The sequence below is a fragment of the Sinohyriopsis cumingii genome, chromosome 2 (genome assembly GCF_028554795.1).
Source record: "Sinohyriopsis cumingii isolate HCF-2022 chromosome 2, ASM2855479v2, whole genome shotgun sequence".
Classification (NCBI taxonomy): Eukaryota; Metazoa; Mollusca; class Bivalvia; order Unionida; family Unionidae; genus Sinohyriopsis; species Sinohyriopsis cumingii.
The window spans coordinates 30,461,759-30,487,251 of record NC_142962.1 but is presented as its reverse complement, the minus strand read 5'-3'; the positions used below and the strand labels follow the sequence as shown (position 1 = coordinate 30,487,251).

General features: G+C 36.6%; 1 protein-coding gene and 1 long non-coding RNA gene across 4 annotated transcripts in view; both read left to right on the top strand.

Moving 5' to 3' along the window:
* The window catches only part of LOC149804558 (protein stum homolog), a 193,437-nt gene that overhangs the window by 141,189 nt on the left and 26,755 nt on the right, over nt 1–25,493 (top strand). The window lies entirely within an intron of this gene.
* Nucleotides 369–25,493, top strand: LOC149804559 (uncharacterized). 3 transcript variants are annotated; one of them, XR_016416125.1, is made up of 9 exons: nt 369–894; nt 1,392–1,513; nt 5,432–5,546; nt 22,361–22,486; nt 22,805–22,921; nt 23,774–23,970; nt 24,471–24,628; nt 24,824–24,930; nt 25,383–25,493. It is a non-coding gene; the product is annotated as an uncharacterized LOC149804559 (long non-coding RNA). The 3 variants fall into 3 exon arrangements; XR_016416121.1 differs by having other exon boundaries at nt 370–894; nt 22,832–22,921; XR_016416127.1 differs by lacking the exon at nt 22,805–22,921 and having other exon boundaries at nt 371–894.

Here is a 25,493-nt window from a genome sequence, read left to right as displayed (position 1 = left end):
GAAGTGGCTGCTTTATCTCGAGGAAAACGAGCGGTAAGTGTTATATAAAACAAAATCTTAATAGCAATTTGATCACTTTTGCGTCATTTTACAGTAAGAATAGTAACAAATAGAGGATAATTTCTTTTCCTACGTTAGGCCTAATACCTGGTATGTTTCTTAGTGTGATACACACACAAAAACCAAAACAACACCAACAACATTTTAAAAAACCCACAAAAACGAGTGGCGCGCCGAAGCCACGGGCTAAAATGTTTTTTTAAATATTTATTTATAGTATCAATCACAAATTGAAATATATCCAGTATTAGAGTTGGAAAAGAAAGTTTTATTTTTGATATATTTTTTTAAAATTATCTCATCCTAGCGAAACACTTTCTGCAAATGACCTTAATAAAGGAAAATAATAAATTAACCTAAACCACTTTGAATGTCGACCGTAACTTGTATTTACACGGCATCATGCGCGGAAGAAAATACCAACTGAACCGGGATTTCAGACAGCAGATGAACTTGATTCATTGAACTTCATGAGCACAATCAAACAAATGCAACAGTGAAAAAGTGGAACTATGAAAAATCGAGAATGTTAGATTTGCGGAGGATTTATTCCGAATTATTGTCTGCTAATAAAGGATTCATGTCAGTTGCTGTGTCAGGGATGCCCACACAGCACGCCGTCCAAATGTGAAGTTGCGTCGTGCTGAAAGACATAACACTGTGCCATAATTTATCTTATGTCATGTAAAGAAGCTGCATAAATTATAGTATTTAAAATTTTCTTCATTTTGTAAGAGCTCAAGAAATTAATTCTGGTTTGAAAGACAAGATGACGGTAAAACTCAGAAGACGTAGCTGTACAGTACCGTTGGTGTTTGAGACATCATAAAAAAGGTAACTGCGTTAACTTCGCTTTTTGTTTGGTAATATGTTGGAGATCATCTTTTGCAGACCTTCTTTGAGCTTGGAGTAGCTTTTACATTCTAAACATTTTTATTTGCACTTATCTGCTTAACATGTATTGCTGGGATATCATATAGAATATGAAGTCAGTATAATGGTACTATATTTTAAATATTTGAATGATAAATTACTGATAAATGATATAATGATAAACTACAAAATAAATAATTTGCCCATTATCCAAAATATGTTAATTAAAACAAACATTGAATGTAAATTCAGATATAATGAGCAGTTGTAAGAAGTCAGAAATAACATTTTATCAATTGAACCAGTTATGTGTTATCATCATCAGTTGTAAAATAAACACATGGAGACAAGTATGCTTAAATTCTAAAATGAACACACACACACACATATGGTATTTTAATTTAATACAGAAAAGGTGACATTGATATATGCAGACCAATAATTTTTTTCTTTTTCAGATACAAATTAAAAAGCCTAATTCTGAGAGTTTCACCTACAACATTCATGATGGAAAAGGGCCACTAATTAAGAGCTGACATATGTGGAAGAAAAATACCATCCATGTTGAAAAGGGCTAGAGGTAATGTGAGAAAACATAATTTATCAATCTGAATTAACATTATTGTTGCTATTTTATCTCAACTGGTCAAAAGGCTAAGTGGGTTTATGTAATGGTCCAGAGTGTGTTATTTATTTCACATCCCTTCTGTCTTTCAACAGTAAGAAATTAGCTACTTTGGAGTCCATAGTTCTGATCAATTTGTTTATATAAAACTTGGTTTTGGGCTTAAATCAACATCTTGGATAAATCTAATAATGAGCAAAATCCAAGTATATACACGAGGTGATCATGTATAAGATTAGTTGAGTTCTTTTAACCAACCTAAAAGCCATACTTCCACAATATAGACTAAAATCATTAAGTTGTCCTCGAAGTTTGATGAGTGTTAACCATTAATAATAATAAAGTGATCTTTCACCTGACTGAGCATGTTACCACCGCATGCAGTATTTATGCATATAGTGCAGTTTTTACTAAATTTAGAATACATGCTTATATAAATGAGATCTAGATTGAAGAAGTGAAGATGCATACAAATACACGAGGTTATAACCACTACTGCTGATTCAAGTTTGATCATACTTGGCCATTGGGCTTCTATAGTCAAGCTTCACAATGATGCTTATTATGAGTGTGATAAAGGTATGTTAATGAAGTGACCTTGCATCTGATTGGCAGAGTTTCTTACGACTTGCACAACAGTGTTTATGGTCAAATTTAGATCTGACTTGGTTAATTATTTGCTTGTATGTCTGAGGCTGTAAGCAAATTCTATGCAAATAATGTGGTGGTTCTACATCTCACTCGCCATTCTTGCTACTGCTCTTAAAACTATTTCTCATTAATTTTATCAGACTTGGTAAATAGATTTATCTCATCAAGATATAGCAAAGGAGCAATTTTGTAAAAAAAATATTCATATTAAACTCAAATTCTGCATCTGATTGGTTGACCTTGCAAATACTATAAGGGCTCTATTTCTGACAAAAAGATTATTTTGATCTAATGTAGCAGAAATGCTTATATGATCAAAACATCTAACATATTTGATAACAAATAAGAAATAGTTTTTCATGTAAATTTGATAAACATTGATAAATCGGTTCATATCATTAAAAGCTTGGAAGAGTTTGATTACATGCGAGACCTTCACATATTAATCATGCTTTATTTAGAGAATTATTTTTGTCAGGATTTAGTAAAATAGGTAAAATCAATATGGACTGGTTTTGTTATGTACAGCAACACTAGTTGTTTACTGAGTACTGAGGGAATTGGAGTAAGGCAAGGGTACATTGCAGTAGGTAACCTGGTTGACTTGATAACAGGATTGTAACAAACATTTTTATCAGGAGTCTATCATACATACCATTGATTCACTGCAGATCCTGCCCCCATTAGTTACCTTTTAATACATAAAGCATTTGGGTTTTTTATGTCACAAATCCCATAGGGATTAAAATTAACATCATAGGTCTCACTGGATAATTTTGTATTTTGACATACACCTAATTTTTAAGGTAGAAGGCATGAACCTAATTATCACAAGCCTAGCATTTCTAAATTCACACATAAGCTAAATCTATAATGTGGTTTAGATTTACTTTGAGTTAGGCATGGAAATAGGTTGGCTTGTTAGTGACTGCCTGTCACAGTTAGATGAGCATTGGAGATCAAATGCTTGATCTGCAAATGAGCTGCTGACCTTTATGTGTGTCTGCTACAGAGGCAAATATAAAAAAATCTAGATGGTTGAGGGTGGATGAAAAAAGTATGCTAATTTGTTATAGTACTAGTGAACTTTATTCATGCATAAGCCACATACTGATTCTTTTAGCTGCCTTGTCACAGAAAAATATTGAAAATAGCTATTTCTTGTCAAAAATGAATGTAAAATTTAGGAGATGGTGGCAGTGATGGTTCAGTATAGAAATCAATAGCTGCATCAGGAATTAACCTGATTACTGCAGTCAAAATCTCACATGTATGCTTTCTACAAAAATCATTAGTTTGTTTTTGTTAGTATCTTCAGTGTAAAATTATTCTCATTTTTCTGTAATTGGTCATTGTCGGATGAAAATTCACCAGATAAAATGTCCAGTGAGACCATAAAATACACAATTAGAAAATAAAATAAATTTATTCTAGAAAGAAATATTGCATGCAACTCTGTGACACAAATGAAATTAATGAGAAAACACTTAAACAAATGGCTAACATTACTCATCTGGCTTATATAACTTAACAGTTGGCCATTTCACTGTGGAGTAGTCAGGTATATCTAGTATTGTAAGAACAGAGCCTAAACAGTAATCTCAAAACTTTTATCAGATCAATTGCATACTTAGGTTTGGAAAGTATTACATGGGAATTATGTTAATTTTTAAAGATCAAAATGTACCTGCATGTTTTGACCCTACCAGAACCAAACTAAAAGCTCAAATGTGTGCAGTGCTTTTTGCTCGTCACAACATAATTGGGATTATAACTGCTAACCCTACCCTCTAGCACACATTTAAGATCTTTAGAGTTTTTAAATACAGCCTTCTAATTATATAAGTTTCATTACATTGGTTAATAATTAGTCACATGTGATGACACTTGTAACTAATCAAACCACAGCCACTGAGAGCAGACTAAGCACTGATATTTATGTGGTACAGTGGCAATATACAGTCCGTCTGCTGCACATTTAGTTACCTGCCCATTAAACTGACAACACATGAAACAAACTGGACAATTCTGAAAGCCTTGAATTTGACTTTATTTATCTGTATGGTAGAACAGAACATGAGTTGAAAAGCTTTTAATGAAAGACCTTGATATCAAACCTAATAATAACTGCAGGAGTTATATTATGGATAATTAACCATTCTCTCAGTTTCAAACTGGGCATTCCATCCCATGGGGTTCTAAATGTAAACCAAGTGTAACTGATATCCTAATGAACTGTAAAGACCATAGCAGCACAACAGCAGGGGGCCAGATATGTCCAGATCCAGGAATCATAGACCAGTTTCAAACTGATAATGAGCCACATAAAAATGACACATCTGCTAGAACTTATGTGATGAAGATAACTTAAACTGCATTATTATTAATCCTCCTCCTCCACATCATCATAATTGAGATGCATCATATATGTTTTATTGTAAAATAGTTTATGCAACATAATTCAGTGAAGACCTTTACTGCCAATTTACCAGTGAACCATTTGTTTCAATGAACATATTTTATGTTGTAACAAGGAGCATCATTTAAACATTATGATACACTTATCATACCTGTATATGAAATCTAAATACTAACACTTATACTTGCAATACTACTACTAATAAAAACACCTGCACTGATAATTTGATTATGTTCAATTGGACTTGTATCTAAATGATCACCAGCTGTATGAAAAGACATATTTTAATATATAGATATTGGATGGAATACTAGTTACCACAATTGAATAGTCATATGATAAATGATATATTATTATTTTAAACAATTTATATTTGCAGTGAAACATACTTTTACATTATCTTCCCATAAATTTCATTTATAGAGCAGTATACTCTGCATTCATTAAATTACTGAAATGGTTAATAATACAACAACAAATACTGCAACTTCCAGAACCACAAAAATCAAAAGATATAAACAAAAACTTCCCTACATGTATCAACAGTTGTCACTTTATAGACAGAACCATGAAGATTTAGGACAGGATGTTAACAAATTAGGTATTCAAGTTAAAAAGAAAAAAATACCAAGTAAGCTTACTACCAAAAAAATCAAACATTAACAGTGAATTTTAGTACATTCCCAGGAAACAGAATATATAATTTTTCTTAACTTGATCTGATACATCTTAAATCTATAGAAAATGATTCATATTGTATGACTAAAATATTATGTAAACAAAAATTCCATCACTTTTTTCAGATGCAACATGCATACCCCAACCCATCCTTCTTGATCATAAAGTATACCAGCATTCCACTATAAGATGGGGAGCTGTAGTTGCTCAGTGGTTAGCTTTCTGGACCTGTGAAATAAGGTAGGTTCAAATTCTACCATCGGACCAACCTGGGTTAGCTACCATGGTGCGTCCTTGGGCAAGGCACTATACTTAAAGTGCCTTGGCACTAAATAACTTACTTGTGTTGCTTTACCATAAAAAGCCAAACCAAACACAAAACAACAACTTTAAAATATGAGTTGTGTCACTACTAAGTAAAGGAAAATCATACTGAAGAAATGTTTTTGTTAATACAATTTAATGGATCTAAAAATCTCTTTCTTCTGCAGGAGTTTAAAATGTTAAATTAAAAAGGTCATGGTACACATTGCTTTGTTCGTACACATCAGGCTCCGTATCCCATATCCAGCTAAAATTTTCAGTAGAGTCTGAATAAAAAATATTTTAATCTGGATGATAATATTCTTTCTCCATTCGTATATTACACCAGCAAGATTGATCCAGATAAGATTACATTTTACTATAACACTGATGATGAGTATGCCTCATAACAACTGACAAATGTGGAGAGAATGGAGTTAAAATGAACTCTGATTTCTTTTCAGCCATAACACAAGATGATCATTTATTATGAAAAAACCTGAATAAAGTTGGAGTTCATAACCATGACAGTCTTGATATAATATAAATTCAATATATTATTGTTGTCTTGAGGTATAGTTCTGTATATTACAATCTCACACAAGATCAGGGTATATTTTAGTACCATACAGTTAATTCAGGATTGTATTAATACCTATTCTGGTGAATGAAAACTGAATAAGTTTTACTATTTTGGAACCAGTTGCAATAAAGTTCACTACACAAGAGAAAATATGACTTTACTGTAATATCTAAAATGTAAAATCTGCAAACAGAATACTTGCTTGACTTTACACTTCAACTATATCATAATATTTATTTGAAATGAATTTATACAAATGGCATTAAATTGGGTTTCAGGCTGGTAATGACAATGGTCACACTGACTTAGACCCAGGGTGGGCAACCTTGTCACCAATTGCCACAAGTGGCAAATTGGCCATGTAAGTTTGGCTCAGTTGTGGCATCGTATGATGTTTTTCACTTCTCATTCGCCACACCTGTGGCTACATTGAAAAATAGTTTGCCCACCTCAGACTTAGACAACTAGTAAATTATGAAAGAAAAATGTCATTAAATTATGCTTTTCTGGATTGCTAGATTAATAAGTTATTGTTGACTTGAAGTTAGAATATTATGTCAGTGAAGATAACACTCACAGTGACTTTGACATTTTGAGCTTTTTGTGAAGACATTGGAATTATGTGTGTGAAGTGCTAGATTAAGTGTGTGTGTGTGATTTGGATTTGTTACATTACAAAAAAATGTAATGTAATTAAAAAAATTACTAGTTTAAAAAAACCTCAATCATATCATGGATTAAGTAATGATTAAATTGTATTGCAAAGATCAAATCAGCAAGGATAGCACTCACAATGACTTGGGTATTCTATATCCCTAAGAACATTTTTGGACCTATACTGTATAAGAAATTGAATCATGTATTGCAGCATAAGAAAAATTTCTCAGGCATGGAATTAGAGTCTTAAATACAGAAAATCAGTACATACAAAATAAACGTGTTGGTATGTGAAGATAACACTCACTTGACAATATAGCCAACTTCTTATAACAAATGATATAATTATATGTAGTTTGCTTGTAAAATAAGTTAGGAATGAATATTAATTATATAATTTAGAATAGAGAAAAGCACATTAAATTCCATCAATAAATATTTTGTGCTTAAATAAAATCTTAAACAAAAATGTACAAGTCCAAAATATTTTGTTTTAGTGCTATGTCTTACTACCCAAATAACGGCCATGTATATGTGTTCCAATGTCAATTGTCATCGGAATGAGTAGTCCAAGTTTCAGGAATAGCTCACACACTTGGCAGCCTATATCGACACTCTTCCACTAATTTATGTGTAATTAATATACTTACAGTGCTGTCTTTATCCTGGTGGAGTGAAAATATGACACTAGCAATTGGACACATTTTCATGTTCCATTGACATACATTTGAATTTGTTGCAATGCAACGGTAGTCGAGGTACGCCAAAGTTTGTTTAAGTAGGTTCATGTGGGGAATATGTTTCTTGAATGAAACAAAACATTGCTTACAGTTCCAATAGGCAAAACATATTTTTATTTGTTTCCTTAAAGAATAATGTTTCAGCTTAACCCGATTTGGGCATTCCTGACTTTCATCGCTTTCCAGCCAACTGAAATGTGGGCCAACAAAACTTGAAAACAGGTCTGGTTCTTTTGTGAGAATTTGAATTTATTAGAGAAAAGACATCAGGATAAGTGAAGTCTGACAAAAACATTATAACTTTACTTTGTAGAAATGCATTGTTATTGGTTACCAGTTGTGTGTGATATTTCGGAAAATTTGACTTTCATTACACTGTTAGTCGACATCAAAACGCTCCACACAGCACCCTTCGTTAGGCAGTAAGACCCATCAGCCCCCCAACAAATATATTGGGTGATGTGTCTTATGTTATCGGACTAGTCCAAAATATTGCTTAAAGTTTCTAAACTATATACAGAACAGTAAGAAACAACTTAAAGAAAATAAATAACTTTTAAAAAAGCTCATAGTAATTGCAATATTAGTTAGAAAGCTGCTGAGCTGTCTTCATACATGCAGCCCACAACACCTTATATACTTATGACATATTGCATAAAAACCCCAGCTTGTTAGAACCTTTAAACAAACATGGGACTTAGTATCGCAAAAGTACATTTAGTAAATCTGCACAATACTTATATTTAAAAAATTACCAACTTAATAGTTTACACATTAGTACCTAATGATTTTATAGCCAAGAAGAAAAAAAGTTGATTTCTAGTAGTACATGCCATGTTTACTGCTGCTGCTCATAGCAAGAGTTCGAAACCTGTGTTAAGCTATGCACTTTTACAGTATGATCGAGATACACCACATGACAAGATTAGTCAGCATGTGTTTGTATCAAGTGAAATAAAACAGAGAAAATCAAAACTTAAACACAGTGACATACAGAAACTTAATATTGGTATAAACACATTGAGAGTAGTGAAGTGGGACGATATAGCGTCAATGGGACTTACCATTAAAAACCACCCTGGGACGATATAGCGTCAATGGGAAATTTAACATTGTGGAAACCCCTGGGATGATATAGCATCAAGGGGAATTTAACATGGGAATATGGGACTGTTTAGCGTCAAGGGGAATTGAACAGGGTGGGACTGTATAGCGTCAAGGGGAATTTAACATGGGCAAAAAAAAAAAAAAATATCTTGGGCCTGTTGAGCGTCAAGGGGAAATGGAGCAGGGTCGGGACCCTATTTTAATAAGGTCCCGACCTGATGGGTCTATGGAAATGGAACAGGCGAAAATTGAAACAGGGAGGGGTCTCTATTTTTTATTTTTTTTAAAACAAAATAAAAAAATAAAAAAAGGGTAGGCAGTGAAAGTCAAGATCTTTTCGAGACCTATGAGTGGCCCTGAAAAGGGCCTTTGGGTTTATGTTAATATGCCCTTAACATAAAGGGCATCTGTGACTTCTTCTTGTTCTTAGGCTTCGCCTGACTGCAGGACCATAGACTAAAACTCTTTTGAGACATCCTTGCCTCTCCACATAGATCCGACGTATCCATAGGCTGGTATCTGTCCTATGGACAACTGTCCACTTGGATCGGACGTACATCGGTATGTCTGTCCTGAACATCATCGAAGACACAAGCGTAGAAGATTGAACGTTGGTCCACATGTTGAGGTGCCGAGAACAGGTGAAGGAATGCAGTGAACTACACTTATTTATAGGGAGAGGAAGGATTGAAACGGAGTTCACTGACCAATCCAAACACGCGTTACAAAATTCAGTCAGCCCACATCCAATCCGAAGAGAGCAGTCTGTGACGTCATGTGGTCTGTATAGATTTGCTAGCACCTGTGTGCAGTCAATTCATGCGACAGTTTTTCAACATGACGGAAACTCAGAAAATGATAAATTGGGGTGCACCAGCTGTGGAGACTACCCAAGGGAAACCGGACTTACTTTCAGAAGAGGTGAATTGGGATTTTGTGGATTTTCTTACCTCGCAAGAATTTGTTCCGGAACCTTCGTCACCTTCTCCTTCATTACCACACGTGGAGAAATTTAGACAGAGACAGAAAGAAGAATTGGAGAAATTTATACAACAGCAAAAGGAAGCGGAACAAGCTTTTCTCCTACAGCAACAGCAGCAAAAAGAAGAGGTAAGAAAAAAACAAGAAGAAGAAGAAGCAGCAGCAAAGAAACAAGGGTGTGAAAATCAAATGGTCACGGTACTGTTAGACATTTTAGCGGAGTTAAGAAGTCTGAAACAAATGTTATCAGACTTCTTTATTACGACCAAAGAGAATACGACCTTCCCGAGCTAAACACTCCAACCCTGTGACTAAGCCTCCCGTGCCACCCTTAGTGATTTCAACCAAATCATCATCATCAACACTACGCAGTCCAGAAGTAGGCCTTGGCCGTGGCAAATCCTTAAGGCAGTTAAAGTTGATTGCTTAAACTCACCCCTACACCAAAAAAGGCCCTTTTCAGGGCCACCCACGTCTGTCGAAAAGAGATAGACTTTCAATTGCCAACATCCATTCAAACTATAAAAAAAAAACATTTTACCTCTGTAGTACGTGTGTATGAGTGTGTGAGTGTAGGTTCTTATTTTAAAATCAAAACCCAAAGTCACTTACCTTTTAATACCTAATTTATTCTTTTATAAATATTTACAATCCAATTCACAATTCACAACAGAGCACTTTAAAAAGTTCATAAACTTCTTCTGTCTCATTGTTCACTCTCTGAGTTTTTTGAATTTCTTCACCACCACAGTCTTTTCCTCCTATTCCTCCTCACTTTCTTCTCTTCTTCTTTTCTTCTCCTGTTTCTTTTTCTTCACCTGTTTTCTTCCTCTTCTTCCTCTGAAGAATCCCTCTCTTCTTCTGACTCCTTGTTTCTTTTTTGGGCAATCTGGAGACCTGTGTCCTTTTTCTTGACAATAATAACAGGTATCTTGACTTTTGTCTTTTCTAGCCCCTTTTTTCTTTTTTGACGGTCTGGACACTCTGAAGACCAATGCCCTTTCTTCTGACAGATATAGCAAGTATCTTGACTTTTATCTTGAAAGGAAGGAGAGTAGTCCCTCGGCTGGTCTGAAGAGAATTTTTGGATGACCCCTCGCAAAGCTCTGATGAAACGTTCGATCTGGGTAGTCTCGTCCATCGTTGTGCTCGGTTTGAGAGTGAAATGAATAGTGAAAGGACAAGACACATACCCTTTTATATACGCTGGTCTGCTATGACTATAAATTAGTCCATGGTGTTTAAACTTTAGTCATTTGACTTTTTGCTATCAAGATGAAACGATCCAATTCATTTGAGAAGAAAGAAGAAGAAAGTAAGAGGCAGAAACGTGCTTTATCGCCTCGTACCAGGGCTAAAGTCTTGGCACAAATTCATGCCAGTGATTTTGAAGAGGACATGAGTGAACCAGAATCCAAACCCTCTAAACAAAGTTCACCACCCTTAGTCAACCGTGAAAAGTACTATTCCATTCAAGAGACGGAAGAGCATCCCTCTAGAAAATTTAGAACTACAGCTTACAAATACATGGTGAAGTTTAAAGATTTCAAGTCCGAAGTACTGTTAGAGAAAGCAGAAGGGTTCATCACCGAGATGTGGATTGAAATGCTCAGCATGTTTGGCCTCTCCACCCTGTCTGAGCGAAGGACAAGAACGAGTGCATTGTTCAACTGGTCTGCGCACGTTTGTCAGCCCTGCCTGTTACCAACAACATTTGAAGATGCAAGGTTCACAGAAGAAATGTGCTTGTCAGCTGCTGAGATTGTGCCCTACCTGTGGACAAGGCATACTTACCAATAATGCCAAGGCACACCTGTGTCGAGGAAAGAAAAAATGTCACATTTGCTGCCACATCGTGGACTTGGAACACGAATGCTATGTGCAAAAATACCAACCCCAACCAGAGAAAGAGATCGGTCACAAGAAGAAAGGCAATTTCATCTTTTTCGATTTTGAATGCATGCAAGAGACTGGTATTCACATTCCTAATTTCTGCGTGGCTCATCGAGCGTGCGAGAAGTGCATTCAAGAACCTATTTTCAGTCATTGCCTTCACTGCAGCAAGATTTCTGGAGGACGTGAAAAAATCTTTCGAGGACCGAACACGCTAGCTGATTTCGCTCGATGGGTCTTACACCCCATCGACAAGACGTGGATCCAAGAGGACATCGAACGTTACGGAGATTGTCATCGTCATGCCACAGTGATGGCTCACAATTTCTCCGGATACGATGGACAGTTTCTTCACAGATACTATACAGAACATGGCACCGAACGTCCTAAAGTCACTTTGAACGGAGCCAAAATCATTTTCATGCAAGTGGGACAAGTACAGTTTAAAGATTCGATGAGTTACTTAGCCATGCCTTTGAGTCGAATGCCTAAAACGTTTGGAATGACAGAAATGGCTAAAGGGTGCTTTCCACACTTTTTCAATACGGAAGCCAATCAACACACCGTTCTACCCCATTTGCCCGAGGCTCACTATTACGACCCTGACAACATGCGTACCGAACAACGAGAAGCTTTCTACGCTTGGTACCAGGCTCACGCCTCTGACCCTTTCGACTTTCAGGAAGAAATGCTAAAGTATTGTCGTTCCGACGTGGACATTTTACGGCGTTGCTGTGGAAAATTTCGACAACTGTTCATGGAACACGGAGGGGTCGATCCTTTCAAAGAAGCTTGCACCATTGCCAAAGCATGTTCCTTAGTGTACCGGCAATGATTCATGCCTGAAAACACCGTGGCTGTCATCAGTCCTCAAATGACCAACTATGTCAAACGTCAATACTCGGTCAAAGCCCTACGCTGGTTACATTACTTGTGCAACAAGGAAGACAAATGGATTCAGCATGCCCGCAACGGAGGGGGTGAAAAGACCATCAGAATGCATTCGGTCGATGGTTGGGACTTAGAAAACCCCAAGATTGTGTACGAGTTTAAAGGTTGCTTATTTCACTGATGCCCCGTCTGTTACCCTGACCGTGGCACTAAAAATCAGTTTTTACAATGAACCATGGAAGACTTGTACCAGGCCACATGTCAGCAACGCCTAAAGTTAGAACAGGAAGGATACTAAGTGGTGGAAATGTGGGAACACGAGTACCATCACCGTTTTGAAAACCGATCCCGAGTTTAAACACCTCGTGGAAAGTTACCAGTTCATGGACCCCCTGAACACGAGGGATAGTTTGTACAGAGAAAGGACCAATGCCACCAGTTTGCTGTACCAAGCCGACGAAGAGAAAGGAGAAGAAATCAAATACTTGGACGTGTGTTCACTGTATCCCTACGTGTGCAAATATTGTCGCTTTCCTGCAGGGCACCCACAATTGTTGACGGAACACATCGATTTGAAAAACATTCGACAATATGAAGGCTTGATCAAATGTAAAGTTTTGGCTCCCACTGACTTGTACCATCCCGTTCTACCTCACCATTGTCAAGACAAACTGATGTTTCCTTTGTGCCGTACTTGTGCTGAAACGTGCAACCAAGGCCTGCCTTGTCAGCACACCCAGGCTGAACGGGCCTTGACGGGGACGTGGGTCAGCGTAGAATTGTTCAAAGCTCTGGACATGGGATACCAACTGTTAGAAGTGTATGAAATTTGTCACTTTCCCAAGACAGAACAATACAACAAGGGTGACCCCACTCAGAAAGGCATTTTGGCAGACTACATGGATGCCTTTTTGAAACTAAAGCAAGATGCCAGTGGTTATCCGTCCTGGTGTCACACTCCCGAAGACCAAAAGACATTCAAAGAGAAATACTGGGCACAAGAAGGCATTACTTTAGATCACATCGAGAAAAACAAAGGCAGGCGATCGTTTGCCAAAGTGATGTTAAATTGCTTGTGGGGTAAAATGGCACAACGACCGTGTTTACCCAAGACAGAATATTTGATAGAACCTTCCTGCTACTTCCAGATGATTCACAACAAAACTAAATTCATCAAACACGTGGACGTCGTTCGTGAAGATTTGATCTTAGTCAATTATGAAGAAGATCTGGACTTTGTAGAAGCCGATCCTTTTGGAAATGTCATCATTGCAGCTTACGTGACAGCTCATGCTCGCTTAAAACTCTACGAAGCTTTAGAACTGTTAGGGGAACGCGTCCTGTACTTTGACACGGATAGTTGCATCTACATCGATCACCCGAGTCAACAGCACCCTAACATCGAAGGAGACCGTTTAGGAGCCTGGACAGACGAGCATTCTGACGACAAGATTCTAAGTTTCGCCAGTGGCGGTCTTAAAAATTACGGCTACGAATACCGGGACAAACAAGGAGAAGTGCACACGAAGTGTAAAGTGAAAGGATTGACTCTGAATTATCGTACCAGTCGAGTGGTGAACTTTGGGGTATTGAAAGAAGCTTTGCAGTCTAGAGAAGATGAACACTTTAAAGTGACCACCTATCAACCGAACAAGATTGTACGTTTACCCACTCACCACATCGTCAGTCGACCCTTGGAAAAAGTCTGTCAAATCGTGTATCAGAAGCGAGTGCGGCTTCCCAATCACTTTATATTGCCATATGGACATGTCGGTATAAAACATTGGTTGTAAGTGGATAGCCACTCACCAGAAGCATGACTATGCCACAGCAAGAATCAAGTGAGAAACCTGATGAGAACTCCAAGTTCAAACCCTACCATTTTCCAGTCTTCTTACCTGACTATTGTGATTGTGCCCGTCGATTGGACACATTTCAGAAATAGTTTACGGATAGGGAAGGATTACCTTCTTCGCATGTTTTAGCTAGAACAGGATTTGTCTACTTGGGACCTGAGTCAGGATTGGGATACGAAGTACAGTGTTTCGCTTGTGGACTGAAGTTACAAATGGATCTATGTATCTATAAAGGTTCAGCTATTCTGGAACACACTCGATGGTCTTTGCACTGCCCTTACCTTTCTATGGCCTTTCCACCCATTACACTACGGTACAATTATGACGGTACCTTAGAGACAGTACCTTCAAAAACTAGATATAAAAAAGGAATGATGTACAAGCTTGAGACTGCATTGTGACTAGTATAAAAAGGGGCTATGGTCAAGATCGATAGTTCATTGTGACTACCAAGACAAAGCGAGCAAGATGAATCCTTTCAGAGAAACACAAAACAAGTTCAGAAAGGCACAATTCAAGTTTGGGGCTTCTGAAGTGGAATGTGATTGTGAGCCTTGCGATGGGAACGATGCTGTACGCTGTGACCTTAGCGATGCCGTAAAGCATCATGAGAACTTTGTTCTCACTACCCCTCTCATGGAAAGTGATGCTGTGCGTGTCAAACCTGAGGGATGCGAAAGCGATGCTGCTCGTCCTCTTGGACACTTTACTGGGTTTCATTTTAAATGTGGATGTTCACCTTCACGTCTACCCCCCTACGGATGTCATCCAGACTTGAGCAAACTCCTGTCCATGTCACCCAGCCCTCATCGAAACGAACCTGTGAAAGACGAATATTCGTTCCCTGTGTGTTTGTCGGAATACTGCGACTTTGAAAATCGTCTTCAATCATTCAAAGGAAAATGGCCTAAGCATCTGGGAGGACCGATCCCCAAAGAATTAGCCAGAGCCAGATTTTTCTACTTGCACGAAGGGGATAAAGTCAAGTGCTTCAGTTGCGGTGTGTCACTTCACCACTGGGAACCACAAGATTCGGCCTATCTAGAACATGCTCGTTGGTCACCGAATTGTCATTACTTACCCTTAGTGGGACCGAGACATTGAAGTAACTTACCATGTCGTTAAAGAAGAAACCAGATTGGTTAGGAGTCAAATGTTGGACATCATCGAGACCAGTATTTAAACTTCATTTCAAAAACGATATTGAATCATTACCTAAAGAACTGCAAGAGAAGATTTACAAGGAAGTTTGGCAGGGGCTTGCCAGAGTGAAATCTCAATGGATAACTGTAGAACTTTTATTCCGAGAAATTCACAAGAGATAAGTGAAAAAAGTCAACCAGTGTGTTAGATTTCTCTGGGTCAAGGGTGCATTCATACTATTATATCGCTTTAGACCGTTTACATCAAAAGAGTTCAATGAGATTCTTGAACGTTACCCTGAATGGCAGTGGTCTGAAATTACTCACTATGTGGATTACTTTTGCTTTAGGAGAAGATTGTGAATTGTACGTTTTAAGTGATGATCTTGGTAATATAAGATTTTAGTCTTAGGGGGATGTTTTCCTTCACGTCCGCGCTTTAACTATAAGAACCCACAGTATTCGTCATTCAGACCGTGTGATCGACGAGAGAATCTAATCCGAAACCGGCTAAGCAATGAAATTATCTAAATTACACTAATAAATACTTACATAAAATATATATATATCAAATTTGGACCAATGGCGAAGACAAGGATTCGGTCTCCCCGAACTCTCCATTTATGAGAGGCGAGTGTGATCGACGAGGGAATCTAATCCGAATCTAGCCAAAAGTATTACAAAATAAATACACTCACAAAACAAGTACCAAATTCTGAACAATAGAAAAACTCATTTTATCAAAACTAGCCCACTGACTGATAAAACTCTACAAACAAATATCATTAAATTAAAAAACACCTAGTTCAAATACCAGGAAGAAATATACAGGGGGTGGGTGGTGGGAAAAACAAAACAAACCTTCTCCACTTCTCCTAACTTAATGCTCACCTAACACCCTAACTAACAGCTCCAAAAGTCTATCTTCTACATAGGTGACAGCTAAGACAAAAACTAGGTATAACCATATAGTCCCAAAATAGAACGTATAAGGTGGTCGCAAGAATAGACCATCAGGGATCCCCCGTATTAAGACCCTAAACTTACACATATAAGGTAGTCAAAAAAACCCAACGACTATCGGGCCCGGCGGCACAATGCTGCAAATATAACAAATATATAGAATACCACCCCAAAAATTACTTGTATAAGGTAGTCAAAAAAAACCAGTGACTATAGGGCCAGCAGCACAAGGCTGCAACCAAAATTTACAACTAGATAATTAGGACCCAAAAACAATTACTCAGTAAGATGGAAAAAACACCAACTCCATCCAGGGCCAGCAGCACAAGGCTGCAAAACCAATCGACAAATACTGTCACCTAAAAGCTAACATCGACCTCAATAGACTCTATCTCTCTTAAAAACAGCACAGAGTTTTTATGATTCAAAATTCCAAAGACGGAAATTTAGAACAAAAATACCCTGGATCGGAAAAACCCTGCTAACCTGTGGCAAGACAACTCCGCCCGAGCCTGACCACTTTCGCCCTTTGCGACGGACAGACATCAAAACACATACGTGCAGTGCACGCATCATAAATTAAAAATACGGACTAGATCGGGTCCAATCCCACTAGTCGCTAATCAATGCAAATGAATGACAGAGTGTGTGCTGGGTCCAATCCCACTCAAACAAAACATAGGCCTTACAATCAGATCGATGTGTACACAAAAGTACCTTGACCTGACGGCCCAATCAATTAGTGTTCTGTGAACACAGATATGCCTGGAGGAAGTGGCTCCATTCCTTCCTCCAAGGAGTAATCAGTTAGGTGCCTGTGGCATCATAAACCAGTGGTACATGCTCAATGCGAAGCGCACGCCACTATAATTCAACTCAACAACAACAACAATCGTTCAGACCATTCCACGGAATAAACAAAGAAGATGGAGGTGACAAAATTATTCAATCTATTAAGAGATATCTATTTTTGGATAATGGATGTTGAATATGTTGTAGGAAGAATAGAAAAGGAATGGAGTGATGGAAATAGGCAAGACTTGTTAACTATTCAAGTCAAAAGACTAAAGGTGGCCGGAGATCTCATCGCAGGGATGATAGAAGAAGAAGTCAACAAGTCAAGAGGATTTACTGACCCACCTTATGTCAGAGTGGGAAGTTTGAAGGAAGCACTGGACCATGTCATCCAAGTCGGGTGCTTCCTGGAAAAAGTATTGTATTGGATGGAGTGGTGATACGTAAAATGGGGGTTCGACCAGTTGACAAAAACGGAAGAAGTAATGAGGAAAGTGCTGACGGAAGAGGTAAAGAACATCAAAGAAAAGTGGTCTAAGGAAAGAAAAGAAGAAGAAAATAGAAAGAGAAAAAAAAGCCTTGAGAAACTCAACAATAACTGGATAAGAATACAGGAGAAATTCCGAGTGATAGGTCATCCTGACTGGATGCCTGAGTCAGAAATAAAGAAGAAGATGACAGGAATATTGGTAAAAGTTAGAAGATGGTTGAAGAAGTGGAAGAGTTAGAAGAAGAAGAAACCCAAAGGCACTTTTCAGGGCCACTCATAGGTCTCGAAAAGATCTTGACTTTCATTGCCTACCCTTTTTTTTTTCTTTTTTTTTTTTGTTTTAAAAAAAATAAAAAATAGAGACCCCTCCCTGTTTCAATATTCGCCTTTTTCATTTCCATAGACCCATCAGGTCGGGACCTTATTAAAATAGGGTCCTGACCCTGTTCCATTTCCCCTTGATGCTCAACAGGCCCAAGATTTTTTTTTTTTTTTTTTTGCCCATGTTAAATTCCCCTTGACGCTGTACAGTCCCACCCTGTTCAATTCCCCTTGACGCTAAACAGTCCCATATTCCCATGTTAAATTCCCCTTGACGCTATATCGTCCCAAGGGTTTCCATAATGTTAAATTTCCCATTGACGCTATATCGTCCCAGGGTGGTTTTTAATGGTAAGTCCCATTGACGCTATATCATCCCACTTCACTACTATTGAGTATATATTTATAAATCTGAAATGGTTAATTAAAAATAGTTATTAGTCAAATTAACAAGGATGCCAGTTACTAGCTTTGATACTCTGTTTTTGTTAACTGAAAACATGTAGACTCAAGCCACATCTATAATGATAATTTCTGGCACTTTCAAGGCTGATATAGCCCTTTCATTAAAACCTGCAAACATTTTTGACAATTTTATCTGCACACATTGCTGTACATTTTATACACATCTGACTTGCCAGTATTTCTCCCAGCCATTGAGCTACCATTGGCAGAAGAGATCTTTTTGCGAAAAATATTTCCAAATCAAATCCTGTTTGGTTACTTGTAAATCGACATGGAATAGCACAACCCTAGCACAAATATTACTATCCCTACTTCGTGGAGACATTGAGGCTATGACATTGTAGCTACTCAACCTTCTGTCGTATGACCATTTTGAATTTTGCGCTAGATATGGCTGTTACCAAATACCGGTGTCTAAACAGTACATAGGTGCTTTCTGGAAAGATTTGCATGCAGTAAGATTGCACATCAGATCCACAATATTTCCATCAATATCAACACAGATTGGAGGGGGGCCTTTGAAATTGTTTCTACATATTTAAACAGGTTTTCAATGAATTGTTGCTTTTTGTTTTTATTAGCAGGTATTTATACATTTATAAAATGAGTGTCCTGTATCACAATATGTATCAATCTTCCTGCAAAAAAGTTTCCCTTGTTTTTTTGCTCCCAAGTTACTCCCATTTTATTCTTGATAAAAGTAGCTACCCCTCCCCTTACATCTCCTTATAATCATTCACAATTATAACCCCATTTAATTTTTCCTCATATGAAGTTATTAGTTCTTTAGTCAACTTATTATGTGTTTCTTGTATGAAAATCATATCATAATTTGTCTTGTTGTTTAGTTTAATTATTTTTTCCCTATTTATTCAGTTTAAATTTGCTGAGGCTATATGGAAGTTTTTTATATCCATTTTCGCCTCTCCACCAGGTTGTCGCATTTTTGGTTATACATTAAGTATTATTAGTTTTAATTTAGAATTGAAATATCACCTAGGGGATCAAATAGTAATTTATTAGTCAACATGTAGACCCACTCCATGACCTTCTTGAATCTGTAACCCAGAAATTCCGATTAACTATGCATCTTTTAGAATCATACAATACATTATATAAAATATGGTAATGTATACCTTAAAACAATACTGCATTTTAATCCAAGTTTCCAATTTTGCAAGAAGTTGTCCCGCACATGCAAAATCATCTGCTACCCAATATGTAAACTTGTCGCCAGAACATAAATTCTTAAAAAATTCCCCAGCGTATAGTCTGTTTCTAAATTCTTTAGTAATTTTCCCCCATCAACAAGACGCAAACACATTGCATCCTATTTCATTGTTGTTTCTCTTCCACATAATAGCTTATTTTTTATAAAATGTTAAACTTTACTAATCTTTTTTCAAGATCACTTTAGTTTGCAAAAATATATCTTGTCATTTATTGGCATTCTACATTGAATTTTGTAAACTAGCTATAAACCTGACCTAATTACTCAACTTAACTGCTGACAGAAACAGTCTACAGTAAATGTATTTCATTTCTATAGCTCGATGGATAAACATTACATCTTTTAAAGCTGTGCACAGAATAGGCCGACATATCACGAGTCAGGAAAACATGGGGGTGGTATCCCCTGTGTCCAAAATTAATATCATTTTGAATAGAATATTCTAGTGACAATTGCCTCTTTTCAAATGGTAAGCATTGCTTTTTTTTATTTTCGTCAATCTGTCAAATTTGGTATGCATTTTGCTTTAATATTTGAGATGGAAACCTTAGGTGCATAGAAATGTCAGACAGCATTGTACATCATGGATGGTGTCCAACATACTTTTATGATCATAAAGCAAAATCCCATTGTTTTCGTTATGGCCACTGATTTAAAAAATATTCATCCAAGCTAAATATAATAATAATAATAATGAGGACTTTGTATAGCGCCTAATCTTTAGAAGCTCTAAGCGCTTTGCAACATTAGACAACATAAAAACATACACAATGATATGATTACAAAAACAAACACCATGAAATTAGAAAACATAAAAAACATGCTGAGAATATTTAAGGTAGTTAACATTATTAAGTCATTAAGTTTGTTTTTGCAGTCAGAATAAGTAGTTTTGAGAGCACTCTTGAATGGGATCACTGCGTCTTTGTGTCTAAGTTCAGTGGGCAATTCATTCCATGTTGCTGGGCCCTGGTATGCAAAAGAATGCTGTCCATGTGACTCTGTTTTCATAGTGAGAATAATGAGTATATGATTGTCGGAAGAGGAGTGTAAGTATCTTTCTTGTGTGTACACATAGGTGAGGTCGGATAGGTATGTTGGACTAGAGTCTGTCAGTGAAACGTAGCACAGAGAACTAATGTTGTGTTTGATTCTGGATCGAATGGATAGCCAGTGTTGGGTACAGAGCAGCGGGGAGGTGTGCTCTGATTGTGGTACTCTAAGTATGATCCAAGCAGCTATGTTTTGAACTTTTTGAAGTCTCTGCAGTAGATATTAAGATGAACCAGACAGAATTGAGTTACCATAGTCCAGTCTTGAAAGTACTAATGAACACACAAGTGTTTTAGTGGCATCAACTGAAAGATATCTGAGAATGGAGCTGATGCGTCTCAGCTCAAGATATGCAGCCTTGCATATGTTCATGACATGTTGGTGCAGTGTGAGAGTACTGTCCAGAGTAACACCTAGGTTTTGTACTGATTGTGTGAATTTAATGTTGGTGTTGCTGATATTTATTGTGTGAGGTAAAGGACGTGAATGAGAAAGTCTTTGTGTTGTAATCAGAATGGCCTCAGTTTTATCATCATTCATCTGCAGCTTGTTACAAGTCATCCATGATTTCACATCAGAAATGCACATCTCTACACCTTGGATGGTAGCATCAACTTCAGCTGGGTGGCTAGATTTGTATATTTGGGTGTCATCAGTGTACAACTGGTGAGACACTGGATGATGATCTATGACACTTGAGAGCAGCTGAGTGTATAGAGTGTAGAGAACAGGTCCAAGAACAGACCCCTGTGCAACACCACAACATAGATCAACTGGGCTGGAGTGTAATCTATTTGCAGACACAAATTGTGTCCTGTGGCAAGGGCGATATGCAGATTGTACATTGCTAAAAAGACTGTTTGAATTCAGACAAGATGCAAGCTGGGATTGAACAACCTTTTGTAAGATTTTTTATATGAATTGGAGATTAGAAACCGGGCAGTAGTTCTTTAAATCCTTATGGTGTAGTGTTAGTTTCTTCAGCAGAGGTTTTACAATGGGAGTTTTGAAAAATGATGGAAATTATGCTGATGAGAGAGAGGTATTAATAACATCAGTTAGTGAAGGCAATACTGGATCTAAGCACTCAAGCAGCAGTAATGTTGGAATTGGATCAAGTTCACATGACTTTGGTGCACTCTAGGATGATTACTTAAAAATGCATTTATTGGTGGTGAGAGACTAAATACATGACTTGATACTTGTGTTTAGCATTAATTGGAAAGCTGAAGATTAGTAATCTTTTGACATACATATCTTAATTGTACCATTTAATTTACAAAATTCAATGTAATTTGCATTGGTAAAATGTGTAGCACAAGAAAAGTCATTATGAATCAGAGATAAATCATATCTTTGTTTTGTCTGGAGCTTGACTAATTTATTGCACATTTCTGTACACTATTTTGTCTTTAATCCAGGATTATTCACTGCATTCGGATGCATTTCATGGTGAAAATTCACCAGCTGGATTTAAAAGTGGTGAATATTGCTAGCGATTGTTCTGCAAACCCTGTATGTCACAAGGAGTCAGTGTATTCAAGGACTCATACAGTATTTACAAGTTCTCATTGACATTTCAGATGAAAATGAAGAACTGAAAAAAGATGAAAATCTCAAGTGGAAACCTTTCTGGTCAGCCATCTCATCCAAAACCTCCTGAAATGGAGAGTATTTTGCAGACTCCAAGATTTCCTCTTATCCTGCTGGTATGTTCTATTTAGTTTATCTGGTCTCTTTTTATTTTTTATCAATTGCTTTTATACCATGCCACAATTGGAAATTCTTTATCAAAAGTATGTATAAATTTCATCATTTTTCTGTCTGTTTAATAAGATGTGTTTAAGAGTACTTACTTACTCATGATGCTGTATATATGAGATTAGATGTTTTGTTAAAAAAGAATGCATTTTGTGATATATTGTATCACTGCTTTATATACAGTGGTCATTGCAACCAGTATGCATTTTGTTTACATGCCAAAAAATCCAGTCTGATTTCTTTGTTTCTTTTTTACTGCAATTAAGGAGTAGTGATAATCTTTATACTCTTAGCTGCATCCAGAAGGACAACACCATCACCATCCCCATCCACTCTGGAGTGGAGAATATAAAGATTTCTCTCTGCCAGTTCCTCTGCAAGTAGTAAGTATTGAGGATGGAAAAAAAATGTACATTATAGAATAATGAAACAAATACTACAGGTGTTGACTTTTATATAATCTCTTATTTCATTTACAGCTCTCTAAATACGAGTAGGTCAATTATACACTGTATTTATGAATTTAATTCTCATCTAAGGTAGTAGAACTGTTTTATGTTTGACAAAATGTTGGGTAATTTGTGGCCATACACTAAAAACACATTTTATAGCATTTAAAAATGCTTATGTTCAATGCACGTAAAACTCATTGGTTTGTTGTCACTTCAGTTGATAATAGTCTTGTCATCTTGTAGACATTTTGAATGTTAGTGTTCAATGCTAAGGTCATATACATTGATTCAACATCAAAATTTGTTTGCAAAATGGAAGATTATGACATGAAAGCACAAGCTCTTGTAGCTTAGATACTGTTATTTCAGAACATTGTGAGATGTTAATTAATTAAATTATAGGTCATAAAACATACTGTTCAAGACTTATTTGTGCAAATAAACAATGAATTGTTTTTCATTGATGTGTCGACTGTTCATCATTCCATTGGTTTTTTTTATTTTTCTTTCTGATGTATACCATTGTCTTGTGTAAGTCAGACGCCTAAACCATCTACATTGAATGCAGACTTTACAGACACCAGCAGTGAAACAACATATCCAGGGAATAAAAAAATAAAGGATTATGGGAAAAGTTTTCATATAAACTGTACAAAAACCATGTATTTCATTCCATAAATATATTTCATTGTTAAACCCATGTTCACTGTACAGATCTTTTTAAGGAGGTTATAATAATGATCTTGATCTTTCAAAACTAATTTCATCACAAATCTGTTACAGATTTCCAGTTCAATGTACTTATGAAACTGGACACAAATATTGAGAATTTGTTGGAGCAGCTGGCCCTCCAAGTTCATACACAAGGCCCAGACACAGAATATAGAGAAGAAATTCTTGCAATGCCATGTGATTCAGTGGAGGAACTAGAGGGCCTTTGCCAGAGGTTGGAGGAGAATCCCAAACTCTCCAAGAAGATGGTAAATTGGGGCTTTATTTTCTATTTAAAAAAACTGTTATAACCTTTATTTGCTGTTGTGAACCTCAATATGCATTATGCAAGTTCTGCAGTGCCTGTATAATTATTTTTGGGGGTGGGGTGAACATGTAGTGGTCGGCTGTTTTGTCTTACGGATGTAGGCCAAAACATGTTTAGAGATGAACATGTAACAGGCATTTTACTACATTTACACTATTACATATTATGTGGCTACTTTAATTCAATCCTTGAGTGAATGTCATTTATGAAGTTAATAGATTCACGGTGGTTAATTTGGTTTATAATTGCTATTAGTACATTGTGTTGCATAGTTAATGTTATCAAATTTTTTTCAAGTTAGAGAAATTAAATTTGCTTGCAAAACCATGGCAAAAAATAACTATATACAAGCATATTTTGTCACATCGATCATGAAATACTACTACTAATAATAATATCAAAATCAAATAATAGTAATATTATTATTATTATTATTTTCAGATATGCTACTTGAGCTCCCTTGGCAGGTTTACAATTGGGGATAGTGTCCGCAGGATGATGAAAAAGCTTAAAACAAAAAGACTGGCCAGAGTATAGTCCAAAGGGACGTAAAGGGAAAAAAGCATTTCAAGAGCTTGTGATATGTCAGGTTTTGATAAGTAAGTATGGCTTGATTTAAATTGTGTTTTTCATGTGACTTGCCAGAGATTTTTAAATGAATTGATAAAGTAACTTGAGACCACATTTCAAAGTACATGTTTTAAAAATATTCCATTGATTATTGCTGGCATTTAGAAAAATGCAATGCATCCTTTGTTGTGAAACTTTTTTAAAACATTGTATTACTCTTGCAGAAGCCTGCTTGAAAACTAATGGCAAAGCAAAGGCAAATGGAATGGAAGAGACCATATCAGAGACCCTCAAATATGCACCCAACCAACGCAGAATGATAAAAAACAAGGTAATCCAAATGACTCTTATTTCATCAATATTGGATTCAGTTTCGTCTTTTAAAGCATAGTATTTGCAAAGCGGATGCATTTCTAAACTGATAACAAAACCAGCTTATCCTATTGCCCAGGACTATCAAAGCTAGAGTCCAGCTAACTACAATATGCATATATCTTGTCTGATCGGACAAGTGCCTCCATTTGGAATTTTTATTCACATGAAATATTTGGATGAAATAAATTCATCTTTGTGCAAATTGATTGCACCATCCACTTGCCAGAAATGATAAGTAAGTGCAAAGTTATCTTGTATCATGGCTTAACGATAGTAAGGGAAGCACAAGTGCAGTGAAGAAAATTTCATACATTTTTATAATGCTGATTAACATGACTTCTGCATATGTAACTAGTGCTGAGATGATATGACTTTATTTAAGCATTACAATTTTGTTTTAATTTGCAGGTGCCTGAGCAGAAGAAGTAATAGATAAACTTTACAGTGGAGTTGGAGACTGATTCTGATTCATAATCTTAATTAAATCTAGAAAATAAACATTAAAGTCATATTAAAATA